This window comes from Peromyscus californicus, unplaced genomic scaffold (assembly GCF_007827085.1).
Source record: "Peromyscus californicus insignis strain IS unplaced genomic scaffold, ASM782708v3 Scaffold_2__1_contigs__length_46816999, whole genome shotgun sequence".
Lineage (NCBI taxonomy): Eukaryota > Metazoa > Chordata > Mammalia > Rodentia > Cricetidae > Peromyscus > Peromyscus californicus.
The window spans coordinates 40811728-40826264 of record NW_026294540.1 but is presented as its reverse complement, the minus strand read 5'-3'; the positions used below and the strand labels follow the sequence as shown (position 1 = coordinate 40826264).

Genomic DNA, 14537 nt, shown 5'->3' with positions numbered 1-14537 from the left:
ACAAGATTCAGTAGCAAACATTAAAGCCATCTGGTGTCCCCAGACAATCATTCTCAGCACGTCGGGATGCCCCCAGCTCACCAGAGAGCATCTCATCTCCAACTGTAGATTCACAAGGACTTCGACTCCTGTACTTAACAATTCAGGAAAACATGCCAAGAGGAGGGAAGGCAGAGACCAGGACAAGCACGAGGGCTCAAACAGTGATGCTGCAGCTATGCTGACACCCTTAAATATGAGCATCCCAGAACAGGCAGCCGTGGGAACATGCTCCTGTCTGGCATTGCAACACACACCTAATGCTCACCAACTAAAAAAAAACAATTCATGACATGTCTTAGTAGGCAAAACAAGCCATGAGTAAAAGTATTCTGCAACATTATTAGAAGCATAATAAGACTGCTGAAATCACCACGAATCCTTTCCTAAGAATAATTTCTTACTAATATATCCTTAAACTCAATGCATGGAAAAAAACAATTCTTATTTAAATATGTCGTTTTATTTTATTCCAAAGTATTGAAATGTTTGTGAACATTTTAGAGCAATCCCAACTAACCAGTTACATGATTTAGCCTAACAATTTTCTCCCAAGAAAGAGGCTAAACCTCTAACAAGCCAATAGTACACATTTATTTATGAGGGTTTTTTCCCTTTCCAAGGTAATCCAGATTGGATTAATTCTAAACAATAAATAAACACCTGGACTTGGTGATTATTTAGTCAGTACTTGCTGCACAAGTGTGACAGCCTGAATTTGATCCTCAGAACCCAACTAGTGGGAACTGGTGGCTGCTGGGGACAGAGAATCAGTTTTCTACGGAGAAATAGTCTCTAAGAGGCTACCTCTACTCCAGGGCACCGTCCTGTACCCAAGCATGTATTGGAAGCACTAAGGGGACCCAGTGGGTTTCAAACGGAACACATGAAGTTAGACTTAGACCTAAACAAATTAAATACCTGTATGAAATCCCTAAACAAAAAAAAAAAGTAGCCCCCGATCAGTTGGCCTGTGCACTGTCAGCAGAGTGGTTTTCTGTGGGAGCCTCCATCTGCTGCTCAGACGAGCTTCTTCGATGAGGGGCAAGAGCTCCATTTATATGTGGGCATAAGGAAAAGTATTTAGGATGCAGTTAAAATCCATACTGGTTTAAGAAAATGGCAGCAGCATCTCCTCCTCTGGGGTCCACGACCTCAGCAGCCTTGGGTAGTTAGATAGATTTAAAGTACCAGACATAAATTCCTTCCTGCTGCGCAGGTCTTAAGACCAATTAGACAGGTGTTGCTCGCCAAGATAAAAGTACCACTATTGCACCTGGTAGGCTTTACGGCTGGGTGGGACTATTGATGGCTTTTCTCCTGGAGCAGCTTGTGTAGCTCCTTCAGATACTATCAGAGCTAGTCCTCAGGGAGGAGGCTGGATTCCAGGTCAAGATGCAGAGACACGACCATAGGTTGCTCAGCCCCAAATGATACAACACAAGCCCTTCACCTAAGGCTCAGAGAGCATCATGGAAGAAGGGTCACAAAGATTGTCAGACCCAGAAGACCAGGATGCCTGCTGTGAGATGATGTCTTCTAGACGTGATGGGGATGCTACGCCCATGGAACTCTACACAATGTTGCCGTCTAAACAAGACCTGAAAAATAACACCGCAGTGGACATGCTGACATGGATGGGGGGAAAGCTCGCAATGCCCCCCGCCCCGACCCCTAGAGGAAGAGCTACAGGCAATTAATGGCTGCTGAGAGAGGAAGAATCAGTCTTCTCTAGGGGCGAGCCACCCGATTGGTCATCCGATCCATCTGATCCCAAGCAGTCAGCCCTAAACACATGTACATATAAACAACACTAAGCGGATTCAGTAGGTTGTATTTATAAAGGTATGTATATATAATATATTATATATATAAAGAGTAAGAGGCTATGAAGTTGAGAAGGAGGGGGGGAAATACAGGAGGAGTTGGAGGGAAGAGTGGGGGAGTGATATCCACACGGTAGTCATATACGAAATTCTCAATAAAAAAGGTCAATGGAAAGCCTCACCAATGGCATGGATCACAGAGGAGACAGAATACCATGGCTTGAAAGTACGGTAGAGGAACAGGATCATTGGATCAAAGAAAGTTATGAATGTTAAAACTCACGAACAGAATATTTAAAAACTCTGGGACACTATGGAAATACCAAATCTATGGGAAAAGAGAAGAATTCCCAGTCAAAGACATAGCAACCCCACCCCACCCCCACCAACACAGTAAAGTTTGTCCCTCCACACTTCCATATACACATACTATGTATTCTGGTCTCTCTCCTCCCTACCCTCTCCCATTTCTCAACCAACTTCCCCAGCTCCCCTCCTCCCTACAAATCCCTATAACCCATGGATTAGTTTTGATCTTGTTTGGTGTCTCATGGGGCCCTCCGTGTGCTGAGTTTGGAATGGACCATCAGTGGACACCAAGCCTCCTCCTCGATCAGAACCTGTTCATGGCTGTCAGGAGGGTCCCACTGCTGGGGACCCAGTACCGGCACACAGCAGCTGTGAGTTCAGGGTTCCCGTGTCCACATCCTGCTTAGACGTTGGTATATCACAGTCTCTCTCTCCGTCTTGTGACTCTTCCACATCTGGCCTCCTCTTCCCCAACGTTCCCTAAGTCTTAAGGGAGTGGTATAAGTGTCTTTAGTTTTTCTTAAATTCAAGAACTAGTTTAAACCAAACAGACAGGAGAAAGGAAAAAGGACAGAGATTCTGGTAGGTACACCAGAGGGCGAGCACCGTTAATCAAGTCCCATTGAAGAACAGATACAATGTATTTGCTTGATTAATAATAACAGCCTGAGATGAAAAGTCTGACAAGGTTAGGCACAGATACGCCTTCACCATCATTCTGTCTTCTCCGTCCACCAACCTCCTCCACAGTAATGTGGCTACAACTTCAAACTTCTCCATCCACCAACCTCCTCCACAGTAGTGTGGCTACAACTTCAAACTTCTCCATCCACCAACCTCCTCCACAGTAGTGTGGCTACAACTTCAAACTTTCTTGTGGTTTTAGGGCTTCAGCTGAGATTTAGAAATTATTTATGAAACTTAAACACTTGCTCCAGGTAGCAAATGTATGATGTTGCATTTTTTTATTTATTCATGATCCCACTGCTGTCCTTAAAAACTTCCCCTGAATTATTCACTTCACTTCCAATTTCAATCAGCCTCATATAAATGATTGAATAAGTGTATGTTTGAGGAGGATGTAGCCACTTGAGCATGGCAGGCACATTGGAGGGGTGCTCTGTCATCAAATCACAGGTCACAGCCAAAGGAAAGCCCAGATTGACACTGTGATAATCAATAAGGAAACCATAAACACTATCTTTAAAATGTGCTACATAAACAAATAGGTAACTACATCCATCCTTATGGACGCTTATAGAAATAAGAGCATCAATTAAATTATCTTTTAAATCACATTATTACATCATGAGTGTTGATAACAGGTCATTACAAGATAATTTTGGAAACCTAGCTTAAAAATCAAAACTCTCTGGGCGGTGGTGGTACACACCTTTAATCCCAGCACTTGGGAGGCAGAAGCAGGTAGATCTCTGTGAGTGTGAGGCCAGCCTGGCCTACAGAGTGAGTTCCAGGACAGCCAGGGATACTCAGAGCAATCCTGTCTCGAAACACAAACAAATAAAAATACCTCAATTGTTTTAAAATTTTCATACAGATCATTTCTAATCCAATTTCCAGCACTTCAGAGGGGCAGGTGTCATCAGGACCAACAATGAAAGGAATAAAAGCTTCCAGGCGGCAGTGGCACACGCCTTTAATCTCAGAACTCAGGAGGCAGATCTCTGAGTTCAAGGCCATCCTGGTCTACAGAGTGAGATCCAGGACACGCACCAAAACTACATGGAGAAATCCTGTCTCAAAAAAACAAAATAAATAAATAAATAAATAAATAAATAAATAAATAAATAAATAAATAAATGAAAGGCATAAAAGTCACATGCCAAGAGGCCCAGTCAGCATCAGATCTTCATTGCTAGCATGCATTAAACCCTCTACACTCCTGGTGTTTGAGATTTAGATATGAGACTCCAAACATCTGATTTTCACTAGAAGAAAAAGGCACATTGTCGTAAGGTATGGTCAAACTAACATTTAAACATGAAAATGGTCAAAACAACGAAGTACAGCTGAGAGCAGCCACCACCGTGGCCGAGTCAAGACGAGCGGGAAGACCAGAGCACACATGAGCGCCAATACTGAGTGCACACACCTTCCTGCTAATTAGCATCCAGATGTCTACCTGGGGACTCACTAAGGGACTCTGCTCATGAAAAATGAAAGACAGTGCCAATGGATGCTCCTCCCCACAGCACACACTTGGCCTTTCAAAGACCAAGCCGAAACCTTACAACTACACTGTTTGCTTTTGAAACAGAAGAGGTCTAATCGCCATACTCTATGAAGCAGGGTGTTGGAGAGCCTTGGGACATAACACACAGCTGATTTGTTTCTAGTTTTGTTGTCAAGGAGTTTGGCTCATTCATCAAGAAAAAAGCAATTACCAAGCCCTACAGCTGCTGAGCGTGCCCCAGCCTGTCACTGCCTTGTCACCAATCCTCCCAGGAATGTCACTGTAGGGAACACTTCCTGGCTCAGCCCGCAGTGGACACCGGTGCCCAAACAATCTGCACCACATAACTCTGCTTCTCACCAGGCTCCTAACAGAGGCATCCTGAAGTCACGTGTGAACGCATGTGACAGCCGCATGGCGGCCCGCCAAGTTCATGCGATGATTTCACGTTTTCTGTGTCTTTTAACCTTTCCAACGGGCGATGATACATTAGCAAAGTCCTGTCCCAAGAGACTGGAGAAAGACCTAGCACTAGGAAGGAACTGAAAGAGACCCCATTCTCTCCATGTGCGTGCTTTCAAAACAGCAATTCCTTAAGCCACAACTGTGGAATGCCTGCAGCCCAGAGGCTAACAGTGCTCATTCAAGAGGCAGCGCCACCGCCTGGCAAAACCCTGCAACTATTCCATCAAGTAGTCCCTGGTCCCTATCGTTTTATTTTTCCCTTGATTGGTGGCCATGGGGGTGGGGGGGTTAATTTGTGGGGTTTTTGCTAGTACGTCATTGTATTTTAACTTATGCTTTTTGTCTGAAATTAATTGGATGGTGGGGAAAAAATAGAAAGGCCTTTTAGAATATTTGTTTTTATTACTTAAATTGTGAGTATGGTGTGTGTGTGTGTGTGTGTGTGTGTGTGTGTGTGTGTGTGTGTGTGTCTGTGTGTGTGTGTGTCTTCATGTGGGTCTGTGCACATAAGTGCAGGTGCCACAGATGCCATAAGTGGTGCCCCTCCCCCTGGAGCTGAACTTACAGACCATTGTGAGCCACCTGATGTTGGCGCTGGGAATAGAACCAGGGTCCTCTGGAAGAGAAGTGTGTGCTCTTCACTACCAGGCCGTCTCTACAGCCCAGAAAGGCCTTTTTAAAATTGAGGTTTGCTCCATAGCTTAATAAGAACCTCTTTAAATAATCCGGAGCATCCAAAGCCCTTTAATTCTTTGAAGGGAAGGGAAGCCTAGGGTCATATGAACTTCATTCTAGGAAACAGGGTTCAGGATTCATCACCTACAAAACTCTCTTGCCTGTGTCCCAGAGGCTCACAGGACATGGTGCACTGACATACAACATACTTACCTCTTGGAGTCTCACTGTAGAAAATGATAAATTGTTATTATTTATTTACCTCTAACTGCCTCATTCTAAAAACACAGCTGAAGCATTTCACTGTGAATTCCTCATAAATATTCCATCACCTCAAACTGACACTGAGCTCATCTAGTGCCCGGAGCACTCAAGATTTATTTTGGCTCCAAAGATTTTAGTGAACTTCTAGAATATTCTGTTCCCTCCAATTCCTGTCCTCCTACGCACAACGTTGTGAGACACAGGGTCCTATTTTTAGACACTCTTTTAAAGAGAAAGGAACACCTTTCCTGTGTCTTGTTCAGTACCAAAGGCCTCTGCTGAGCTGGTGTCTGGGGCTCTTGGCCCAACTCAAAGGACAGCACAAGGGGATTGCTTATGCCTTTCAATAGACCATTCCATCAGGCTGTCTAGATCTTAAACACACCAAGGGTAGAGTCATATGGAAATGACCAGCCAGGCAGTGGTGGCACAGGCCTTTAATCCCAGCACTCGGGAGGCAGAGGCAGGTGGATCTCTGTGAGTGCGAGGTCAGCCTGATCTACAGAGTGAGTTCCAGGACAGCCAGGACTACACAGAGAAACCCTGTCTCAAAAAAGCAAAAGAAAACAAACAAAGATATCAGAATCATATGGAAATGACACAACAGAACACAGAAGCCTTACTCTGTTATATTGTCGAATTCCCTAGCCTAGACTTTCTGGATTTCACAGTGATACAAAGTATTCAGTAGCAACCAAACTTAAATTCTGAATTTTGATCTTTCCCAAGAGACAAATAGACAACATGAAATACTTCTGAGAAGCTGAGTGGTAGCAGCTTCCAGCCAGGCCATGACCAACAGAGGAAATAATGACCATAGTCCCCTGCGCTGTGGAGCCAGGTGCTCACTGGGTTAGGTGGACTTGGTACATTTCCAGCCCATGATATCTTCAGTGTATGCTGGGTCTACTGGATGGAATCTCATCACACATTGTACTGGCTAGTTTTCTGTCAGCCTGATAGAAGCTAGAGTTATCTGAAAGGAGGGAACCTCAATTGAGAAAATGCCTCCAGAAGATCCAGCTGTGGGCATGGTCTTAATTAGTGATTGATGTGGGAGGGCCCAGGCCATGGTGGGTGGTGCCAACCCTGGACTGGTCCTAGATTCTATAAGAGTGGGGGCTGAGCAAGCCATGAGGCACAAGTCATAAGCAGCTCCCCTCCATGGCCTCTGCATCAGCTCCTGCCTCCAGGATCCTACCCTGTTTGAGTTCCGATCCTGACTTCCTTCAGTGATGAACAGTGATGTGGAAGCATGAGCCAAATAAACCCTTTCCTCCCCAGGTTGCTTTTAACCATGGTGTTTCACCACAGCAATAGTGACCCTGACTAGGACATCAGTCAAGGCATATCTACATTATCTGAAACTAAAGAGCGGAGTGGCTGTCCTTTCTCAATAAAAAAGCAAGAGAAACTTCAAAGGTACCACGCAGAGGCAGCAATTACCTGAAGCAACGACCCATACTCCAAGGTAGAGTTGTTGGTGAGCAACCATAGGCAAGAGGGCCAGCTGCTGTGGAGGATCAAGCAGGGACTGATTGGTCCACACGCCCATCAATCGTCTTTCTCATTGAGCAGGCTGATTTGGCTCAGCTCAAGGCACTTGGCAAGACGTACAAGGTCAGCAATGAAACCCCTATGCAAAAGAAAGTGAAGCCAAGGCCCCAGCAATCTGAATCGCCTCCACATAGTTCCTCCACCCCCACCTAGGAGATGCTCCCCACATCCATCCCCTCAACCCATCAGGTCTACTAAACCACCCAGATCCCCAGCAGGTCCCGTGTCACAGTGAGGATGGCGGTGGAGATCTAGTCAGTGACAGCAGTTGATTCTGCAGAGCCAACCTGATGAGCCAAGAGCCAGGGAATTCAAAGGCCACAGGTGCCATTTATGCCATGAAACACTGGTAAAGAATGGTCATGTCCCTGCCCGGCAGCTCACAAGCTTACACTGTGGGTCACCATGCAATCAGGTCAACTTTAACTTCCCCAGAAAACAGTACTTAGTACCAGCCCGCCTCCCTCGTCTCTCCACTTACAGTAACTGCACTGGCCGTGGTCAGTATGTGCTTAACCACTGCTATGCTGTGAGGGCACAGTCGCTTTGTATTTCCAAGGAAGCATCACGCTTCGGTAAATGTGGTAAGAGAGCTATGCAAGGTTAGAAAGGTTCTTTCAGAGTGTCCCAAATAAACAAAATAGTGGCAGAAGAGAACCTGGACTATGGTATCAGGGACTCTTCTCTCTCTCTCTCCTCCCCATCCCTCTCTCCCTTCCCTCTCCTTCTCCCTCCCATCCTTCTTCTCCCTCTCCCTGTCTTGGTTTTTCCAGACAGAGTCTCTCTGTGTAGCCCTGGCTGTCCTGGAACTCACTCTGTAGCCCAGGCTGGCCTCGAACTCAGAGATCTGCCTGCCTCTGCCTCCCAAGTGCTGGGATTGAAGGACTGTGCCACCATCACTTAACCCAGGGTGTCTGAGTCCCAGGGAATGCATTGGGGGTGGAGGAGAGGGACACCAAGAGCTGACAATTCACTCTGTATTCAATCAGCTCTGTCTAACAGAACCTAATACGGCTTGTAGCTCCTATGAAACATTCTTTTGCTAAAATGACCTTTTTCCTCCCTGGAATACCCAACCCAGGTAACTGTAGGAAGACACATACACCAAGCTTATGATACACACTCCCCACTACACCTTCAACCCTCTCAAACTTCCTCAGCCTTGGACTATATTAGGATTAAAGGATGGACAGAAACCCACGGACAGTGTGAGGCCTACATACTGGCTCAGGGCAGGAGTCAGTGAGTCAGATCACGAATGTGTCAAACTCACGTGTCTTCCTGTGGACCAGATGCGTCTAAAGAGGACTGTTGGGGTCCAGCTTCTCGATAGCCCTCTCCCAGGGTCTGTGGAAGAATCCACAACCAGCTGATAAACTAATCTTTGATGATATCAAATGAATCTACACACACAAAACTCTTAGTCCATCCACTATTCTTCTGAGTCAGTTCTCTCTCTACACAGCTTCAGTTCTGCTCTCACGCCTAGCTCCTTTGTCTGATTTGTCTCTGCCTTAATCTGCTGTCCCCTCTTAACTCTCTCATCTTAGTTCCGCCCCATCTAGGTTCTCATCCATCTAGTTCTTTCCCATATCAGCTCCTCTCCCATCTCCTTCTCTCTCATCTTGTTCTTCCTCATCTTGTTCTTCCCCACCTGGCTCTTCCTCATCTCCCATCTCATTCTCCTAGCTCTCTCTTCTAGTCCTCCAATCTAGTTCTCCTCAAGTCTCTGAGGTTTACAGTTATATACCCACACAATAGCAATGCTCTGGCCCAGGCAAGGTCACCAGGCTTGAATTCCCTCAAGGTCACAGAGAGCAGTGATTGTCAACAACCCATCATCTGCAACCCAAAAGGGAAGTGACTAATGAGATGAGTCAACTAAGGGCTAAATTCCATTAAGAGATCTGAGAAAGGGAATTCATGTGCTCAAACTAGGTATTTTTTTTTTCCAGAGCTGAGGACCGAACCCAGGGCCTTGCACTTGCAAGCGCTCTACCACTGAGCTAAATCCCCAGCCCCTCAAACTATATCTTAGAAGGGGTTAGTTGAAACGTTAAGAACCTATAGAACCTGTAAGTCACTAGGTCATGGGTGAAAATAAAACTGCCTTCTTTTTTCCTTTGGTCCCCTTCTCTGTCCAAGCTATCTGAGCTCCTGCCATTTTCTGGCAAGGCGGGGGAGTGCACTGGGCGGCTGGGCAGCCTGAGTCACAGCTTGATGTACCTGTGAGTAGAAACCCTTTAGTTCTGAGTTCATTGTTAAGGGTGGATCTAAAACCAGAGATAAGACTTCGGGAAGGGGAAGGTTAAGCTTAATTAGCACATCCGCCAGGCCTTCTCAAACAGATAGTCTGGATGCTTAAGTCTGCTCTTAGAGAATCCGTGAGGTACCTCAGATAAGACGCTTCGTCTGTCTGGGGACGGTCCTGGCCAGACACTGCTAATGACGATAACTAGAGAAAGGCATGAAATTAGGGATTTTCACTGTGCCTGTTGTAGCACAGTTGGAGAAAGCTATACAAATACTTTAATTGTATAGAGGAAGTTGTGCCCAATGAATGATGGAAAAGCTGCAATAGCACAGGAGAGATTCATAGCAGGAAATGCTGACAATCAAAAGCCAAATCTCACCAAGGCTCCTTGAGCCTCAGCTTGACCTCTGGAAGGCCCTTGGCTTCTTCCGGGTATTAGCTTTGTCATAATCAGCTGAATCCTACTTCATATTTTTCTTAGGTCCCGCAGCATGTGTCCCTCAAACTAGCAACAAATCATCACTGATGGGAAGGTTGTGGAGGACCTCAAAGGTCTGACTCGGAAAGGAGGCTGGGCATTGTAGTTGGGAATGACATGCGTACATACATAGATACATACATACATGCATACACACGGGGTAGGGAGCTGAGGGACAAAGGAGCCTCCAGATCTACCCCAAGAGTTCAAGAAGCCCATTGCTGAGGAGACACAGGAAATACAAGAGCAGGAAGGAGACCTTGAACCCCATGAGCTTCAGGTGACTTCTTTGGATAAGGATGAGGCAGGCTTCATGTTCAATAGGACCATGCTCACAGCCCTCCTGCACAGTAGGACCATGCTCACAGCCCTCCTGAACAGTAGGACCATGCTCACAGCCCTCCTACACAGTAGGACCATGCTCACAGCCCTCCTGCACAGTAGGACCATGCTCACAGCCCTCCTGCACAGCAGGAGCATGCTCAAGAGGAGAAGAGGGAAAGGGTGTGAATAACTGACATACGTTTATGTTTTCTATATTATGTTCTTGCTCTTCCCCTTAGCAGAGTAATGATAAATATTTAAATATATACTGTTTAAAATTATAAAACAAATAAAATTTCAGCACGCTTGAGAAATAGAAAAACGCCCAGAAACTTTCACACTACTGGGAAATATCTATGATTATAAGGTTTTTTTCTTTCTTATACATGTTGAACCAAAGTCGTTTTGTATATAAAACTGTGATTCCTGTTTTTCAGTTACTATGTCCCATTAGGGTTTTTTCCTGTGTTACAATTATCTTCAAAAGCATGACTTTTAGTGACTAGGGAATTCACCCAAGGGATGTACCCAGTCCCTGAGCTCTCAAAACCCCACGAGTTTCCACCCTCAGAAATAAGCCTCCAAGCAAGAAGCTGTGTGCAGAAGCCTTTCTTTCCCACCCTGCGCTGGAAGGGCACACTCCCAGCAGCAGGGGAGCAGGGCATGGGGTGTCCCCACACTTGCTCATTTTTCCGGATCACCTTTCTTGCTTTCCCACAGTTCCCCAAGCGTACTGAGTATATTTTTTTTTCCCCAGTCCAAGAACTGTTTTCATTTTTCTTCAAATTCAGCAGGCAGCTTCTGGCCATTTGATGTTTCCTCCTGAGGGGAGCTGTTCTTCCATGTTCATCAATCATATTCCTCACACTGCCCCGTGGTCTTCGACCTTCCTCAATTTAAGCAGGCCATTTGCACGACAAACATGCTGATTCCGCATCCCATTTGCACCAGGGATGGGGTGGGGGGTCGCACTAGCCAGAGGGGTTTGCTTTCATAGAGTAAAATTCCTTGACCACTTACAGCCCTCGGAAGGTGTCCGACCTCCGGGGCTCATCAGCTTGAAATCCTCGTTTCCTCTGGTTTTTTCCAGGACTCAGTCGTGCTGGCTGGCTTTTTTGCTGTTACTCCCTTTTCAGTCACACAGCAGTTGGGGATATCCCATCAGGCACCACCCACTGGATCAGCGACTTTTCTGTTGCTTTGATAAAAACACTATGATCAAAAGCAATTTAGGGAAGAAAGTTTAGTTTGCCTTATGGTCGAGGAAGGGATAAGAGTCCTTCGTGGCAGCAGGAAGCGAGCATGGTGGTAGGGAGGTGGTAGGGTGGTGGTAGGTAGGCTGGGAGCTCACATCTCCCAGATGCCAGCAGGAGGCAGACAGCAAACTACAAGTGATAAAGACTTTTAATCTCCAAGTCCACCACCAGTGAGACGTACTTCCTCCAGCAGAGCCACACCTTCTAAAACTCCCCAGACAGCACCCCCATGGGGACCAAGTGTTCAAATGTTCAAGACTACGACGGACGTTTCTCATTCCCACCATCACACACTTCATAAATATTTTCGAAATTTCAAACCATTTATGTCATAAAGCGTGTTGAATAATCCTATCAGACAACCTTGTGCTATTTCTCTTTTCGTGCTCCTGGACTATATGACTTTAAACTCCTAGATTAAAAAAAAAGTCAAATGACTCAGGCTATCAGCTTCCTCCATTTAAGAAGATCTACTTGTCTCCTGGAGCTGTGCTCTTCCCAGCTTGTCTCAGCTTGTGCCCGTTCCCCAGCTTCTACAGAATTCTATACCTGGAATGACCCTTTGAAACTGCATTAATTTGCTACTGTGAATCAAAGTTAAGCTTGTCAAATACACTCATGCCAAAGTCCTCAAGCAAGTCCGGCACTCGACAAATCCCTGGAGAAACATCAGCGTCACCCTGGAAGATCTGTGTCCAATCAGCTCGGAGGTTCCAGGATTTCAGTGGCATGCTTAAGAACTTGCAATCTGGCCAGGTGGTGGTGCATAACTTTAATCAAAGCACTCAGGAAGGCCGGGGGAAGGGGCTCTCTGTGAGTTCAAGGCCAGCCTGGTCTACAAAGTAAGTTCCAGGACAACCAGAGCTGTTACACAGAGAAACTGTCTCCATAAACCAAAATAGATAGATACATAGATACATAGATAGATACATAGGCAAACTTGCATTCTAGAGTCAAAATGATAAGCCCAGTTTCGGCTCTGCCTCCTCAGCTGTGGATCTCTGGGCATGTTATTTACATGAATTTCAGCTTCTCCCACAAACACACTGGACTCAATACTGACTAGTTCACAGTGAGAATTCAGTGAGTTGAAACATATGATCATGTATGAAGTAGGGTACCTAGTCCATGCCAGGGTTCTCTTTCTTAATAAGTACCTTCCATTAGTGGGGCATGTTTGAGGTTTAGAGACAGATGTGGTTAAGTTCCATCCCTCTAATTCAACTTAACACAAATCATCAGTCAGGCTATAAGCTCACCTTAAAAATCCTAGCAAAGAGAGATGCACTAAGTGGTATTCTTTGGGGGAAGAATCCTTACTTAGGCGATTTTCAGTTTAACTCATGTGTTAGCCTATTTTATGTTACTATAATAAAATAACCTGAGGCTAGGTAATCTTATAAAGAAGGGTTTATTAAACTAACAGTTCCTGAGACTGAGGGGCTGGTGATGATCTTCTACCTCCAAGACAGCACAGGGCTTCCCCTGGCGAGAAACCAGGAACCCCCATCTCTCTCTCCCCCTTCTTATAAAGTCCCCAAAATTCAATTCTGAGGACTCCACCTCTCACAGGCTCCACCAGTCAACAACGCAGATTAAGTTTTCACCATCATCATACTTCACAACAGAGGTGAAATTTCAACATATAAATCCTTGAGAAACACACGCAAGCCATATCTAGAACCGCAGCAACTGGGTCGCAATGCAAGTGCATTTTAGTATTCAGTAAACAAATTTCTCAAAGAGATTTCCCCAGACAAGCCACAGGGCTCCAAAGCCAATGCACAGCAGATGCCCACAGCTGCAAACATCAGCATCACGCCGCCCGTGCTGGAAGGGAAGGACAACAGCCCTTTGTGCCCATCACCCTATGCTTGGGCTTGCAGAGCCTTGTCTACTGCAGCCACTCTGTCTGCTCTGCAGAGGTCCACAGCCGTGGACGTGCCCAGCGCAGCCAGCTACCAACTTCAGCTTCCAGACACGTCAGGCTGAGTATGCATTCCACCCAGGTGGCGGTGGTGGCGGCGGCGGCAGCGGCGGGCCTCATTACCGCTCCAGATTTCCTGGACTGTCCGAGTTAGCTACACAGTCAGCATCCATTCACTCAAAGGACATTGTTGGGTATGTGCGAGTGTGTGACGTGCTCACTTTGCAATGGAGCGGTCTGCAGAAGGCAGCTCATAAAGATTTTTGTAAGATACCCATTTTAGGGATGAGAGAGCTGGCTCAGAGGTTAAGGGAACCAGCCGGTCTTCCAGAGGACCTGAGTTTGATTCCCAGCACCCACATGGCAGTTCACAACCATCTGTAATTTTAGTTCCAAGGCATCTGACGCCCTCTTCTGGCCTCCTCAGGCACTGCATGCACATGGTATACAAACAAGTATTTCTAAGGATACTCCTTTTAAAGGAATCAGTTTCCCTGTCTTTTAATTGTGCTTTTCCCCAACACTGTTCTACCTGGGAACATCTTTTTTTTCCCCAGCACTTTAATCCCAGCACTTGGGAGGCAGAGGCAAGCAGATCTCTATAAGTTCAATGGCCAAGTAAAGATGCTCACACAAATGGCATTTACAAACATAATTTAGGATCTTCCAGAACCCTTAGGCCTCCATTGAGATTAAACAAATAACTAAGAGGTTTCTTATCCTGGAGCGGCCCACTCCTTTTATCACCTTTCTCTACTGCCGATCCCAACTCAAAAAAAGCCTTAATACTAGTATAGAAAAGGGGAAGAAAAAAACAAAAACCCAGCACAGAAACAGCTCCAGGACATCCCATGGCCCCTGGAGAACAAACAAGCTTCAGGCAAGAAGAAACTGCCACCTCTCCAGAACACACGGTAGCTCGCAAATCAATGACCGTCCTACTTAGTAATGCATTCCCCTCCTCTCTGG

The 14537-nt window shown here is 45.9% G+C and overlaps 1 protein-coding gene across 5 annotated transcripts in view; it reads right to left on the bottom strand.

Annotated features, from left to right (window-relative positions):
- The window catches only part of Mtus2 (microtubule associated scaffold protein 2), a 370144-nt gene that overhangs the window by 335652 nt on the left and 19955 nt on the right, over nt 1–14537 (bottom strand). Inside the window, exon 1 of one of the 5 annotated variants that reach the window (XM_052754546.1) lies at nt 2486–2660. The exons of the other annotated variants lie outside the window; for them this stretch is intronic. The gene's annotated coding sequence lies outside the window, so the exon portion shown is untranslated. Of the gene's footprint in view, nt 1–2485; nt 2661–14537 lie in introns of those variants that run through there. 5 annotated transcript variants of the gene reach the window in all.